This window comes from Bombus terrestris, chromosome 12 (genome assembly GCF_910591885.1).
Source record: "Bombus terrestris chromosome 12, iyBomTerr1.2, whole genome shotgun sequence".
NCBI lineage: Eukaryota > Metazoa > Arthropoda > Insecta > Hymenoptera > Apidae > Bombus > Bombus terrestris.
The window spans coordinates 11235703-11252947 of record NC_063280.1 but is presented as its reverse complement, the minus strand read 5'-3'; positions in this window follow the sequence as shown (position 1 = coordinate 11252947).

The following is a 17245-nucleotide window of genomic DNA, read 5'->3' as shown; positions in this document are numbered from 1 at the left end:
TAATCCTGTTTGTTCGCTGAACGCCGACTGCAATGATATCCTTAAGAATTATGCTGCATGAGAAAAGGAAGGTACGCGTCTAGGCAGAGGCAACGAGGTGTCTCACAAAACCCATAAATTCCGTTCCGCTGTAGGTACGGTTGATACCGTAAAATATGCTTTCCAAGCATAAAATACTATGCAATAAATTGCTTGGTTCGACATTCATACTAAACAAACTTCTTGGCGACGAATGGAGGGTCGTTCCTCGGCTTACAATGGAAATCGTAAAAAGCACTATGTCAGAAATGTTTCGTTGCTCGAGCGTAAAAAATGAAGGCTTTCCCGCGGTTTCAGATAAAAAATTGCAGTGCACCGCAATGCAACAAAAGATAATGTTTATGAAATTTACGACTTAAAACGTTATTTTACGTTAGTGTCCATTTATCCTGTCTATTTGCTATATTACCTGTCACAGTTACTCTACCTACCGTACGAATAAGCATGCGTACGTGCAACTCTATTCCAAGAGAAACATCAATGACAATAATTTACGAATAATAGCGAACGAACAGATTTTACATCACAATGATTCTTATTTAATAAAATATTCGTTTCTATTACAAAGGATAGACAACGATATTGTTAGCGCATATGATTCTTTGTTGCAATAACGAGCATTCTTTTAATCGTATTATCAATTCGAAACTGTACGTATGGTAAATTGAAATTATTTAATAAACATTCATCGGTTATTCTTGATACTATTCGTGTAATTAATAATTACGAATCAGTTCGAATAACATATGTTAAATAATACGTATATCGAAGATTCCAAGTGCTGAACTTTTTGACTCAGTCCTCGTGCCAGAGGCTTCATCATCCTCCCCTGCATAGCCGGATTCTTCTAGAAAACACTTATCGCTCTACCCAGTTTCCACGTACCATCGGACATCGTGACGCCGAGTGTCCCCGATTCATGGGCATCGTGCACATGATCCTCGACTGCGGATTGTGAGGCATTAGAGGCTCCCTTGTCGGCACCCCGAAACTATGGCGAAAATATATCCGTGGTATTCCTTAAAAATATTACCACTCAACGTTGCTATCTAGTCCAAACCCTGACGAAACATTTACGGCTTGGGCTATCGATCATGCAATACTTTTGGAAATGAATCGAAATATATACAAGAGCCAGCGTTTGCATATACATACACGCGTATAATATTATTTTATAATCGATGATCACAACTGTTTGATTTTCTTTGTATTACGTCTGTTCTGTGAATTACGTTGTATCGTAAGTAGCGTAGTGTTTGTTAAAGAAAGCTATTTTCGAACAGTCGCTTATACCGTGGACATACTTGCCGAGAATTCTTCTAAGCAGGCTTATTTCTTCCCTGTGGAACGAAGACCTAGTTACCGAGAGCATCTTTCGAAGACGAAGTAAGCTTCTTTCACTTTTTGCATGAAAATGAGAAAAAAGAGTAAAAGAAGCATCGAGAAAATCATAAAGGAAACGCAGTATAATTTGTACGGATGATATTACCAGCGTTGTGAGACGATACAATCCATCATTTCTAAAAAAAAAAAAAAACTGAGTCTTGAAGAAGAACGGGACAAAAGGATGAAATTGGATCATGACGATACTTTATTCTCGTATCGAAAAAAAATTCGATGCCCAAATAACGGAGAAACGTTCTACCATAGTTACGCTCGCGTTATCACGAAGTCAACAAGCCACAAACTATTTACTGCGTGGAATTCGGTTAATTTCAGCAAAGTTTTAGTGGATTCGGTTGGCGGCCATGACGAAGATATGTGAAACATGAATTAGAAAAGTTAATCCAATGGAAAACGAGCATTTGGCTATTGTTTCCTACAAACTGTTAATAGTTGTTAGCGGATCCGTTAATCGTAGTCGTCCGTAGCTTCGAACGAGCCGTTTTCTGTGACGAATGTTCAATTAATACAATTAACATTTCTGTGCTCTTGATTTTATGAGACAAATACGAGTACGAAACAAATACTTGTACAATACAAAGCGTAAAATTGTCAGTAAATACAAGATATTTTATATGCAAACATAAATCAGTCTATGATATTTTGGCATATCGCGTTACTAGTGCATATGTTATCGTTGAAAAGTTGGACAAGTTGTAAATTCTATTCCATCGCCCATTTTTTAACATTCAAGATAAGATGATCCTACGATCTTCTTGCTGGCTGCAATTTGTAGCGTAGCTTCTCTAAAGTATCAAGCTATAAACCCTGCTTCTACAAACCAAACATGTTACGAACTTTCAAAGTTCACGGTAACACCGAGAAAGTTGTGTAACCCTGATTACACAACTTGAGTTCTATTTGCTATTGCAGCCGAGATACAGTAAATAAATCGCTGATTTAAAAAAAAATCTAAATCGTACGACCGATATTATTTTCGTACTTTATAATACTTTTCCTCGATGTTGATAGAGCAACAACAAACAACTCGCTACAGTATAGCGTACAGTATCTGTATACCAAATCACCAGATCGTATATGTACATGTACGTGTACAAGTGTTAAAATAATTTATTTTTAGCTTTTAGACTAATTATTCGACAGAGCTCAATTAAGAGTCCGACGCAATTAAATGGAAGAGTAATTTCATTTTCTTATTTATGCTACGAATTTTCGTGTCAGACACGTCGTTTACTATTTCGACTCTTCCATTAACAAGGAACAGTTTGCGTTATTTATACGAAGAAGAAGAAACAAGGGAACGAAGAAAAAGCAGCGAATGCGAGAAAGGAGAGGTCGATTAGCGCTTACCTTGACGCAAGAATGCGGTCTTAATTGCGACCGGACAAAGAAGAAGCACGCGTTAACCGACAACGTTCCGAAGCATCTCGAGTTTCGCAGAGTTGAAAGTTCGCGCGAGAAGCGATGCGAGTTGGTAAGAGCGATCAGGATCAAAGATTTCTCGCTTGGAAATCGAATTTCACTGGGTGTACAGCAAAGTTACTTGGCTTGAAAGTGGCGCGCGCATAGAACAAGCAATGACAAACTGGCTGAACCGAAAAATCGCGTGCAACTTTCGCGACGTAACTCACCGGATAAGTCCGCGGCCCATCGAATCTGGTAAAATGGGTCGGCTGAACAAATAGCCGAAAGCATTTCTCCACTTTACGTTAGTGGTCACCGTCGTCTTTCGTTCTTACGTTCCTACGTTTCCCCAAATGTTTCGCGTTTCAGATCGATCGATCGTTTGAAAACCTTTTCATCGACTGTGAACTGTGGTATCGTGCGAACAGGAATGTGGCGCGACCTTTTACGGAGAACGAGCGAATTTTGGATGTCGAAGATGCATGGGAGAATCGAGTGTCTGAGATTGGAGAACATAAATATTTTGATTCGTTTCAAGTTATAACTTATCATAATTTTATGATTGAAGGCAATAAGTATTTGCAAAAACATTTTCGCGTAACGTATGTAACTTTGAAACAGTCTCTTTCCAGCTTAAACCACGCTAATCTTAAGTATTACCTAGAAACGTAATTTCGAACGTTCTAAATTTGTAACTCGCGTTCCTTTGAAGATGGTAGGTTTGAAAATTGACTTAATTTCTCGCGTGAAATAATTATGAAACTGACGAAATCTTATAAGGAGTTTCATTCGCAAATGGTATGAACGCGTAAAAAGGAAGTGCAACGGTCTCTATGGAAACACGTCCCTCGGAAAGAATAATTCCACAGCTTGGAAAGAATTAAAAGACAAAGCATTTCCTCGTTGATCCTCGAAAACAACGACCAAGCTGTTCTCTGGACAACCTCGTTAAGAATATATGGTTTTATTTGATATTTTCCGTTCGTATTTTTCTTTTAATTCTTTTCTCCTATTCTGCTGCGTTTCTGTTTTGTGCGAGGTTAACTCGCAACGGTTGCTTCAATTTTCATTTCTGTCCCTTTGTGATGCCGTAACTGACTCGTTACAGCAATATCGTGCCGGAACGAGGATAGAAGCCACGTCACAGGGGGGAGGCTTGTTTTATTTGTAACAAAGTGGCGAACGATACCGGCAGACAACGTTTACAGACGTCAACGTTGATGTACACTAACCAGCATACAACCGATGTAAATTAACACATGTCATACCGACTCTGTACAAATACACTCATATGTTGTCCAATGACAGCAACATCATGGTATCGAGTCAGTTTTTCATTGTAACAACGTTAAAACAATTGGAATTTTTGGGAGGATTACTTTGTCTCCTCTTCAATGCCATGTGTCCAAAAAAAAAAAAAATATGTTTTTGTTTAATGTTGTGAAAAATTCCAATAACTGAATAAAGAAATTGGAAAAATGTCAACGTGTTCGTTTATGTATACGTATTAACAAATATTATTCAAGAAAATAAAGGATATCACGATGACAACTTGTAAATGTTACAAATTACAGTAAACTTTTCATTTTAGCAATTTTATGAATTAATCTATGCGTGTACACGAATGATTCACACGTAAAATTCTTTGATGCGATCTTATAACAAGCTTCGGTATATTAATCTCTTTGATAACAATTTTCCCTTTGATGTTCGCGCGATAAAAGATATTTAACACGCGTGAACATAAATTTTCAGGGTCCAACGCACTCCCTGAAAGAGAAGGCGAAAGCTTTTCTCGATTAAATTCGTTCGAATTTACTTCTCGAACTTTGTACCATCGCTTTCTACGGTGTGGAACGTGTACGAAGAAAGAATCGAATTTTATCAACAAGAGGAATTAAAAAGTAAATGTCACCCTTAGAAGGAAAGCTTAACGAAAAACGTACAAAATGTGTAGTCGCACCTTCGATATCTGACAAGTTGATAGAAAAGCAGGGTCGTACCAACTATTAATCTCAATCGAGTTTCGACGTTTTTATTTATACGGCATGAAACGCGAATCGAGTGCAGGGAGTTAAAGCGGCGATAGTCAAAGAAGAACAGTTACTCCGAAACGAAACTACGACGTCTGCGACTCTATTTCCGGACGTTGAAGAGAAACGAGCAACTTTTACCGAACGAAACGGTATTCGTATTTTCCTCTTTACTTTACACTGGCCGGAGACTAAATTTCAATTTCCCGAAGAACTCTTGTAATTACACGGTGGACCGTTTATTTGTACAAACGGCGAAAGCGTGCAGATCCATCTCGCAAAACGCGACTCTGTTAACTTTATTCCCAGCATCCATGTCCCATCTTCGTATGTGTACGTACTATATATACACGTGCGTATAGGTGAAAAGAAGTAAAAGTTTCTAGCGGTGTCTTTCTCCGCGGCAACATCGAGCTTTTGTGACCAAGTTCAGCATCGTTTGACTGCGATATTCTCTGGACGCGACGCGACGCGACGTAACGATAGCTCTACGAAAAGTTATTATTCCGAATTACACGGCTCTCGTGAACCTCTGGCTAACGTGTAAAAATGTAGAGAAAAACGAAAGGAAAGGAAAGGAAAGAAAAGGAAAAAGAGATTCGTGATGTTCTTTCTGAATGGAAGGAAAGGGAAATTGAAGAATTTTGGATGATGGAAGAGAATACGCAAGAGAGATTAAAATGTGAATACTTAATTTTATCAGAAACCTTAGCAGAAATTAAAATGTTGAAATTATGATCGCGATAATTGAATAGATTTTTCCTAAGACGCTACTTATCAGAGAGTTGTAATAATTTCGAATTGAACGTATTGAACGTGTCTAGGGTTTCCAGTGATTTTGATAAGTATAATTTCGCCGGAGAAGTATAGCTGTAGGCGAGAGATTGAAAATGTGGAACTTTTCAATTTTCTGCTAGTATGATATTCTTAGTCTTGGCTACGCTTTTTCATATTGGATTAGCGAGTCTTAATTAAAGTATATAAGCCGGGTTTTGCGTCACAGCCAGTAAATTCTCAAGGGACGTTTTAACCGCGAAAGTTTAAACCTGATAGTACTCTTATCTACTAGCTAATGTATTAATTCCAGGAATGTAAATAAATGGAACAAGGAACGGACTTTGCGATTCAATTCCAACTAAAGCTTGCAGTCTATCAACTGATTTCACGGAATTGTTACAATATCTTTGGCAAATTACCTGTTCTCTATTTTCATTTGTATAATTGAATAAATTATGTTATATAAAATTCATTTTCGTTACGATACAAATCCACCTGGTACGAATATTTCACTCTTCCTTTCATCGATTGATAATACATTTTAAATAATATTATCCCTAACGACAAATTCCGCTACTCTTAATGCGATAAAAAAAAAGTGGGGAGAAGAACGTAAATTCATGAATTGATAATGTATTTAGACAACAAGGAGAAACAATTTCGCCCGCAAAACGAGGAGAAACGCTGATAATAGGAAAACGTTGTTTACCTCGTTTTCGGTGGCGAGAAATAAAAGTTCCTCCCTTATTCGAGGGAACCTGTTAATCCGGTTACACGATCCCAGCTTCGATAAACGCGTTAAAAGTGCTAACGTGCCGACGGGATAAGCAGCTAAGAACCACTGCTGTATGACCGGCCCAGGAGAACTTAGCACACGGAAATTTTCGAATCTAAATTTCCCTACTGTTGCTTGTCCAGCGGAGATTATAGCGTCGTGGTATTATCGTCGTCGGCTTTGCAGCTGCGATTCACAAGTGGAAACTCACAGCTTTTCGTTCAAGACGTCGCAGAACTTTGTCTTCTGCTTACTTTCTTTCTCCTCGTATTCGAGATTTTCTCTATCTTCTCTTCCTTTTCTCTTCTTTTATTTATTTCACGGGTTTGTTTAGCTCGCGAGCCACTTCTTTTCGCAAGATTCCTTCTTTTTACGTCTAGTAGGTTTTGCCTCTTCTTTTTTTCTAAAACGATTCCTATATTTTTTTTTCATCATTTACGAATATATCCCGACGAGCCTGTGTACTTTGTTCATCAAATTCGCTGTAACAAAATGTTACAGAAATATACAGAAGCAATCGTCTGGTGGAAAGATCGAAGATAAACAGTAAGGATAACATCCTTATTCCACAAAGCGAATAGAAAGTCTCGGAACTTTCGTATATTCTGTTCCTTATCCTTTCAAATTTGTCAATTTCATCTGTACAGAGAAAAGAGAGAGAGAGAGAGGGGGGGGGGAATTGAAAGGAAACGGATCGTATAGGAAAACTCGACGGAAGACAACGTCTTCAGCAACCATGTACATTCGTTTCTTTACCCTTTAAAAGGAAGCGATAATACAATTCACGTTCAACAACTGCATTGTTGCATTCCTATCCGAGGAACCAGCAGTTGCATGTTCTTTGTTACTCCCTTTACATCAAAGAACATTATGAAGAAACGGTGTAAAAGAGATGTACTTTTTTTTGTAGTAGTTTAACAGCGTATTACGCAAATAAAGCGCAAAATTAAAAGTGTTTCTCTCATTTATGTAACCGACTTTTCTATTTCATAGAGTATCGCGCTACTCGATACTCTATTAACATTTAGTACTTGATTACGACTTTAGACTACTTTAGACTTTAGACGACTTTAGACTTTGAACTACAGCCTTACCTTCCGCTACAGAGAAACATAAAATGGATACTTGCATAAATATTCTTTTGAATTTCAATAATTTTAGTCTTATGGTCTATGCGCAAGAGTATAGTTTCGGAGAGTGAAGTATACGAAGGGAAAGATTTTCAAGCGATCTTCTAGGAATTTAATACGACTTCTTTTTATTTATCTAGCTCTAGGGTTTCAACTGCGGAAAAAGATTTTTAATTAAAATCCAGTTGACTGAAATACGTAAACGTACTCTCTGTCGATTCGCTTAGTTCCGAAACTATGTTGTAATTTTTCCGATATCGACAAGCTAATTAGTTATTCGTAATTGCATACGGTGTTCCGAAAATATCGTTGCGGAGAAGTTATGCGCCTCAGCTGTCAGTTTTCAAAACTGTACGGCAAACGGGGTAAACTCTGTTTATCGCCTATTTGCTTGAAACTTTCAAATTGCAATCATAGTTCGTTGTTTCCTGTGTTGTTCCAAATTTATTCGCAAATATATTCGAAATTGTCGATCGCCTGGGCAGCCCAGTTAGCAGCATAAACTATTTTGCGATATATTCATAAAAAGCAAGTAGAACAGAAAGCGAATAAAACGTTGCGATGATATACGATTGACGGAACGAGAAGTATTTCCAATTATATTTTTATAAAATCCAACTAAAAGATAAGTTAATGAACATTGTTTATTTCTATATTCTGACCTGTATGGTCTCCTGTAGAGAATATCGATAAGAAGCAACTGTTATATAATATATTAAAATTTTATATGGATTATTCTTGTGAACGTAGTATAATCTATAAATAAACAATAGAGGAGATTATTCTGATTGATGAGATTATTCACGATGGTTACACGCAGGGCCGGCGTGACTTTTTGCGGGGCCGGGTTCAACAATTTTGCGTGGCCTGAATACACATTCAAATACTACACTTACATTTTGCAACGAGGAATTATTTATTTACAAATTTATCTTTTATAAGATGAATATTAAATAATAATACAATCCAGTAATAACAATAAATAATTTTTCTCGCTTTTTTCGACGTCAAATCTTTGACAACATCATCAAAATTGATCGAATTTGCTACTTCACTTTCTATTGACAGAATAGCCAGAGATGTAAATCTCTTTTGGATTATCGATGATCGCAGATAATTTTCGTAGACCGCGAGGCCTCTCAAAACGCGGGGCCGGGTTCCGGTGAACGAACTGAACCTGCCTTGCGCCGGCCCTGGTTACACGGATTATCACAAAAATAGAGAGATGATAACGATGATTAAATAGTTTGTTCTGTATTACGAGTAAATATAAATTTGGATGAATAAACAAAATTTTAGGTTTCGCTAGACTGTAATCTCCAGTTAATATATATACATATTTTATGTGTTCAGTTTCATCTTACATAGTCTTTTAAATATTGAACTGAAAGTAGGAAGGGCGCGCACTTTCGACGTTACGGTGCTCGGTCTAGAGCGCTATATTCCTATAAAACTGGCAGTGAAGCCGCAGGAAAAGTTATAGAATCACCTGGTTTAAACTCAGCTGTAACAATGTACGCTAGTGCGAAAATACAGTCAGAAATGGCCGGAAGAGCAGAATGGAGGGTGTGAAACGAAGGACCATAGAACGTCATTGAGTTAGAGACACCTTAACTCACGAGACAGGCGATGAAACCGCTATTCACTGTTTTAACAAGTTGTTTCCAGGCTTACTGGATAACGTATAGGCCGTTACAGGACAACGAATGTTCCCCGGCAGTTGTCTCCGGAAACTGGCCTTAAGCCACTTGCTCTTCGATCGATTTTTCTTCCGTCCTCTCTACCCGATACGAAGCCGATAGGACAGTTTCCAAAACGTCTGAAGCTCAAACGACACGATATTCTTCGCGTTTGATAGCGATAGTCTTTGATGAAACGCGTTTTCATTGCGATTCCTTTGCAATTAAGGAATGTATCTTTATGTGTCACTGTGAATTTTTCAAACTTTTTAGACCAGGTAGATATACCAGAAATCGTTTCGTTTTTCGAAGAGAAATTACTTGGGAGAAACTTCGTTTCCATAATGAGCTATTGATAACATTCTGCCGGTGATTGCGCGTTAATCATCTAAAGAACTAAAATACGAATTGCATATTATATTATCGATTGTGTAATACGTTTATATAGAAATTCAGAGAGAGATATAATACGTTTGTATTCGTTAACATATCTATGAAATGAGGAAATGTTTGACAAATTTTTCAAATGATTTATGCATATACGTGTTTTTCGTGTGAAACGTTAAAGATTCAGCGTGAATAATTGAGATTTATTAATATTCATTTCTGTCCGTTCCTAATAATATTGACGCAAAATATTTTAACCTATATCTCGTTAAACACAGATTTAACATAAAGAGAGTATTGTATTATATAATAGTATATCATTATTTATAATGTTACATGATTATACTGTAGCATTATATGATAACGTTCGCGCTGTTAACAGATATAAACGAATTAATGTAATTTAGAATTATTTGGATCTTTACATGATATCTTCCAATGAAAATATATTAATCAATCTAACTAGAAATTAAAATAATTAGATTTAAAAATTTGAAAAATCTCTGAAACACTTACCGAATTCTTTTACAATCAGTTTCTGAGCCACGCGTGTAACAGCATTTTCAGGAAAGAAACTTCGACGTTCATGAGTAAAATTTCATCATTCGGAGCGTAAGCGAATCAAGAGGATTAAATTTAGAACTATGTATAAGAAGTGCACTTCTAACTAATTCAATCGAAAAAGAGACCCAAAGAAGTCTATCGTAAAGTAAGTAAATGTACTTAAAAATTTATCGAACAACTGAAAATTTCTTTGTGAAAAAGTTCTTTTTCTATCTGGCCAACAAAGTTGTTTCCGATAATCTTCCTCCATCTGTCAATGTAAAATTAACTGGCAGAAACTCGATTATACATCTATAAAGGAAAATAGACAGTACTTGTCAAAGATGAACGAGCAGTTTGAGCAGAGAAAATCGCAATGTTAAGATCTTTTAAGAACAAGGCTAGATTTTCTCTACACTTCGTAAGATTCAATGACAGGATTAAAATCTGGTCGTAAAGTGGAGCCGCCTCGTAATTTTACTTTTCTGCTTCGTCACGGTGATCCGCGCAAAAGGGCAATACTGTTACGAGTCCTGAAATAACGACGCGACACCGACATCGCCAACAAGATCTCGGATAACGGGATAATAAAATTGCTACATAAAAAAATACGTTGGCTTTTCGTCCTTTTTAGACTGTCCGTGTCTGCACTGCTTTTTGCTTCTCGATGCTTGAGTTTTCAATTTTTTGTATGTACATCTGTTCGATACCTTAGGCCTTAGAATATCCTTCTGTGTTCGTTTTTCCAACAGATGACAGAAAATTGTTGTTATTATTATTATTCAGATATTACTGAAAATTGTGTTCCAGCGTTTCAATAGAAATTTGTTCTCCGACACTTGCGTTGTAATTTTTTGCATACCTTTCCAAATTGTATATCTTTCGTTCTTGTTCGAACGAATTATTAAATTGTTTATTACTACCTTGTTAAACATTTACACTGAATAATAGTTTAAAAATTTCTACGATAATCCAATAGAAACATCATCTTTCATTTAAGAGACGCTTGGTAAATATCAAGTTATAGTGTAATTTATAATAGTAAAATAATCCTAGATACGTATCGTGAATACATATTTTATAAATATTTGTATTTTACTGAAGTCTAGTATCCTTTAAATAAATAAATACAAAATTAGTTAATAATACGTTTACAATTTATATTTCGGGTGTTTTTGTGTCTTTGCGGTATTTTATTGTATCCATTGTTTGATACTAGAATATAATGGAATAGGTAGAAAATAGATTATTATAATATTACTATCTATAATTTCTTTCATTTTCAATACCGTACCATGTACAATAATCTAGTCCCGGTATTCAGAGAATTCAAGTTGCCGTGGTGGGATTACAGTTAATCAACGGAAATATTGCACTTTTTCAATTACTCATTCTTCTCTGTCATTTAATACCTCGGCATATTACGTGGAATAATTAATCTTTTTTTACAAAACAGCATCATTGAACAGTCTTCACAAAAAACAAAAAAAGAAAAAAGAGATCGAAACACGAGCACGCAGCCAAGAATTGTAAAAAAACAAATTATTCACTGGTCGTGTAATAACTGTTATGACTAATTATCGCAGTTCCTCGTACGTCGAAATAAACTGTTTGCTAAAAATCGCTCCCCCCATTTTTAATGCACTGCTTCCGAACAAAACTTTCAAAATTTTTATACATTTCTGACATTATCTGCAACGCTAGCTTCTAGCAGTTTTAAATTTTCGAACAAACAATAAAACTCAATGATTAATGGTATTTAATACGGAATAAGTTTCGAATACAAGCGAACGTGGAAACAAATTACCGAAAGGAACAATATCCAAAGAATGGTATAGTTACAATTTGTTATATTTGCTATTACGTAATTTTTAATTTCGAGCACGTATATTGTTCTTTAACGAGATAACTGTGTTTAGGCTGATAGAATATTTCTCTTTAAATGGTATTCTTCGTATCTCCTTCGTCATATTGCGTTTAATATATCTTGGAGTTTAGCAAGTAATGCTGTCGCAAGTGGAATCTTTCTAAATCATGTTAAACTCTCCATGATTTATCGAACGGTCGAACAGACCCCGAACATAGTGGAACGAGTTGGAATAAAAGAACAACAGCTGGGAGAAACAGCAGGCATCTAACGAAGCACAAAGCTCTGCGTGTCTGCGTATGAAAAACAACGAGAGTCCAAGCTTCGAGGTATAATCCGTAAAAAGGCGTTTCGCGGAAAAACACGATTTTAATCTGTGCGCAAAACGATGCACAAGAAGCACGTTGATGCTGAGGCCAGCTTCAATCTCCGCCAGGTGATTACAATGTAATATTTTTCCTGGCCATGTCCGTTTTACCGGAATTAAATTTACTATCTTTTTATGCGCGTCGGATATCCTCTCGCGTTCGATTACTTTTCGTACGGGAAACAAAGGTGTATCTCGGGTTAAAAATCACCGGAGCTGCAGCTTGGCGGAAAATACCAGCGAGGGAGCTGGTGGTCGAATCGAAAAGTGTTACGGGTTTAAAGCCGCGACTCGAATAAATTCTTTATAAAAAATTGATCGAAATTGCGTATCCACAGTCTTCTGTCGTGGGAACGGTTTTTCGGCAAAATGGATTTGAAAGTCGCTGGTGTGTGCACGCTGTTTATTAATGGCCCATCGCGGTGAATAAGCGCACTCGTCGTTCTCTATTGTCAGAATATAAATTAGATCTTGACGGTTTTATCGTATACGTATGAATCGTCCAGAGTAGTCGTTTTATACCGATCGTATTGCATCCTCAGTTTTCGCTATAATTTCGCTATATAACTGGTTCCAATTTAACGTACTGTTATAGTTAGCTATAAGCATTTGTTTTCTTTTCGCTTGACAAGGAACATATTTGTCCACTATTTTTTATATTATAGTAAATATAAAATCACGTAATAATATCCTTCGACGAGCGATCGTTAGGAAAATAATGACATTTTTTGCAGATTTACAACAATTTATAAAAATTTAACCAAAACGAGAAATTCCTTTCGAAAAAGTCGTTATCACGTCCCATTAAATTTCCCAGCCAACACATCAAATTCCAGGATTTTCAAACTAATGCGAAATAATCGACGGCCGTAACACGATCGCCGAATAATCGAAAACCGCGATACAGATAGGGAATTCGTCAATTCAAAATACTACGTTAAATCTTACAGCCGATAAAGCCGCAATCTGAGCGTCAGCTGGAAACATATCGACGTTACCTGAAACATTTCTTTCTCGCTCGCGCTTATATTTCGCACGTATGCCAGCTGTCTTGCTCTCGCACGCCCGATCAGCATCGATATTGTCGCCGGAATTTATGGATTTCCAGGTCAATACGCGGTGACAGGAAGTACGTGCAATAAGAGGAATCGTCCCGTTGGCACATCTCTCTGGAAATCATTGGAGCCGTAGAGCGTAGTTCTCTGCAATCGGCTGGCGCCGACAGACAACCACAGACTTCGATAATCGTCGGCTGAATTAATTCCAGATTTTCTAGGCCGGTCAAAAACTGGGCCACGGCCCTCGCGCTGCAAATTTGCGTCGATTTATCGAACTCGTGAAATACGCGAGTCCAGAGAAACTTGCCTCTTCCTGCCATTACTTTCGCTGCTAGCTCTAAGAGTAAAATACACCTAACTATCCTACATCTGCAATTGCGCAATTCCTTTTATACATTAAGCAGGCAGAAGATTACCTCTAGAAACGTTAAGATATCATTTCGAAATATCATAGGTTCGCTGTACGGATGAATAGATCTTCGCGTTTTGTCATTTTGCTCTAACAAAAAAAAAAAAAAAAAAAGAATACTTCTCACTGAAAAAAGCAATTTCACGTTAAAGTTTAATCGGCCGAAAGAATTATACCACGTGTAAATAAATTGATTCGCAGTCGACCAAAAATATTTCACGATGTCACTTGTCAGTGTTGAATAAAAAAAAAAAAAAAAAGAAAAAAGTAAGCCACAGAATGTTCGATACACTATTGGACGTAAAATTAAAATCGCAAAACAAGTAAAGTTACAGTAACGATAGAATTGTACAAATTTTTTCATAACATTTCGCTACCTAGCATGATAACGCGGTTTGCTAATATTTCGTATTTCCTTCCTTCTTTCTTTTTTCATTCGAGATAGGAAAAATATTCTTTCACGTTCGTTTTCTTTATCCGAATATTCGAATCAATTTGATGAATTAATTCAATTCTATTGCATCATCCGACCTCCTGTTTCCTAAACTGTTCGATCCTTCGTCTGGACCCGAGATACGAACCTTCTTACCACTTTCGCTCGCTTTTCTCCCGATCGCAATTTGCGTGCCGTTTATCGCGTGCAACCAAGTTATTCGAATTCGGTCGAACATTAACTTGGCGAAAGTTCGCCGACAGATTGTGGCAAATCTTTCCTCGGCAAACTAAGGAAGTTTAGCATTTAAGAGCGATCACACTTAATTAACCGTCCAAGTGCAATTTTATGTCCTGAAAATTGCGACTATGTCTTTTACCATCGCTATAACCAGGAATACGGGTAAACATTTAAAAATCCTAAAAATTTTATTAAAATGTCTCGAGATACAGGCTAGAATTGCATTATATTAATTTACTAGAATTTTATTTAAAAAAGTCGTTGAAAAATCCCAGCCAGAATAAATATCGTCATATAAATAAACGTGGAAGATAATCAAAGTATAAGATTAGATGATAAAAAGAAAATTATTTCCTCCAACAAGCGTTCGACTATTAACGCTTTTTCAAACGAATTTAACGACAAGTCAAATGGCAGCTGAAAGATCCTTGGTGTAAATTCTATTTAACCTAAATGCCGTTTCCCTGGCATTAATTTGTCGACGATGTAGGAAGCAACGAAGGGAGGTCGCGTAGCAGTGACGCGCGATCGTCCAATTTTAATGGAGCGAATACGAATAACGACGTTCGGAAACGATTATTCCCGTTAAGCTACGATTTCTGGGAGGCAACGCTGTTTCGTAGCTGTAGCTGCCCCGGGGAAACTCATTAACTACCAATCACGATCAAAATGAGTTAAATAGTTGAACGGTCGCGCGAGGCGTCGGCTTTCATCTCGTGCACGCTTCATTTACTGTAATTTGCCATAGAATCCATATAAATGCCGTCATATAATGAACTTTCCACCTTCTAAATTAATTCTTCGTGAAAGTGTCAACATAGGTGCATTCGACGCATCAAAAACTATAACTTTGTTACTCTTTTATTGGAAACCATGGTTTCCATCACTCTTTTTCACCCTCCAGTTCCTTGTTTTTTTCCATAGGTAACACGCATATAGAGCGCTGATTTAATGAAAATCCGTTGAAGGCAGTTTGTTACAGCCGAATCGCTATGCAAAAGGCCCCGTATCGATGTTACCACGTTGTATATTTTAAATAGCTACGGTTTTCAGTACCCTGATCGCCCCTAGCGACCGCCACCATCCGCGTCCTCTTCTACGCCCGATTCATGTTTTTAAATCTCTCGGACATCGATCAAACACGAATTAAAAAACTACCTCGTTTCTCGTTTCTGGGTTGGAAAGTAAATAGGAAGTTTCGAGCCTTTCCAGTTGCAACGTTGCTAACGTTCATCTAAATTGAGATACTACGCGTTTTCGTTTCACGTTCAGGTGTCGTGAATTTTAACTTGAGTCGTAATACGCGCCATAGTTGGGTTTATAGCTTGCACGAACTCGAAAAAATTGCTTCTCTCGTTCTTGTGAGATGTTTATTGAACTTTGTATTTTGAAATAGTTGAACCGATAACTTAATAGTTGTTAGATTCGTGTATATTCAGAGTTTCGCGTGTGGATCGACGAGACGGATGTCTTCTTAATACGTAACGTGGTATTTAATAAAATATTTGCACCTGTAACGTCAAGCTTTTACCTGATTGTACAATTCTCACAAGTACATTACAGAAAAAAAATGCCTTTCCCTAAATTCCAAATTAATGGAACAATTAGAAAAAATTATTTATTTAATCGTGTAAATGCGAGTAGTTACCTTATATGTATAACAACTGCATTTTACGGTTCAATTTACGATTACGTACCTTCCGGAAGCGTGCTTGCGTTGTTACAATATAAATCGATACAACGCAAAATAAACTACACATTTTTTTTATTACTAAGCTATTGTTAGAACACTTTTATAATCAGCGGTACATATGCATATTTTTTTTGCAATTAATTGATTACTTTTACAAGCTTTAACGAAGGAATAAATATTCGATATTTATTACTAAGTTTTAATTTATGCTTAGAATATATTACGTTATTAGTTGTTATTTTGCGTGAGATGCAAGATAATATAATTAAAGTTGAAAAATGGTTTTCATATTTTACGTTTTTAATGTTTTTTATTCAGCTAAATTTTCTGTTTGTCTGTCTCTGGGTAAAATTCCGTAAGCGAAATTTCACCCACCCCCCGACCAGCTACAGAGTTGTAATTTGGGACACATGCTCGTTTCCAATGACAATACGATACAAATTTACAAAATTGACAACCTTTTTTTCTATTTTAGCTTACTTTTTTGTTTATCTGTCTGTCTGTCTGTCTGTCTGTCTGTCTGGGTGGAATTTTGTAAGCGAAATTTCACCCACTCCCCGAGGAGCTACATAGATGAAAATCGGAACGCATGCTCATTTCCGACGACAATACGATATGATTTCAAAAATATTCACAACTTTTCTATTGGAAATGATTGTCTGGTTAGTTGAGATGAAATCTGAAAAAATCTTTTTATCCCGCAGTGAGATTCAATGTATATTGTCGGATGATAATTAATGAGCATAAAGTAAAAAATAAAATAAACACGTTAAAAAAAAGTATGAAAAATCATTTTTATTTAAAAATGTACTTATTAAAAGGGAGAAGATACTTGTCTTGATCAGATATCATTAAGTGATTGAATGTAATAATAATACACAGGAATTTTATATAATAGCCATATAAACAAAAACCATTTTTTCTACATTTTTTAAATTTACATATTTTATTTCCTTTCGAGGTCATATTCTCGCGTGAATTGACTCGAATGCAAAACTTTGTTCAAA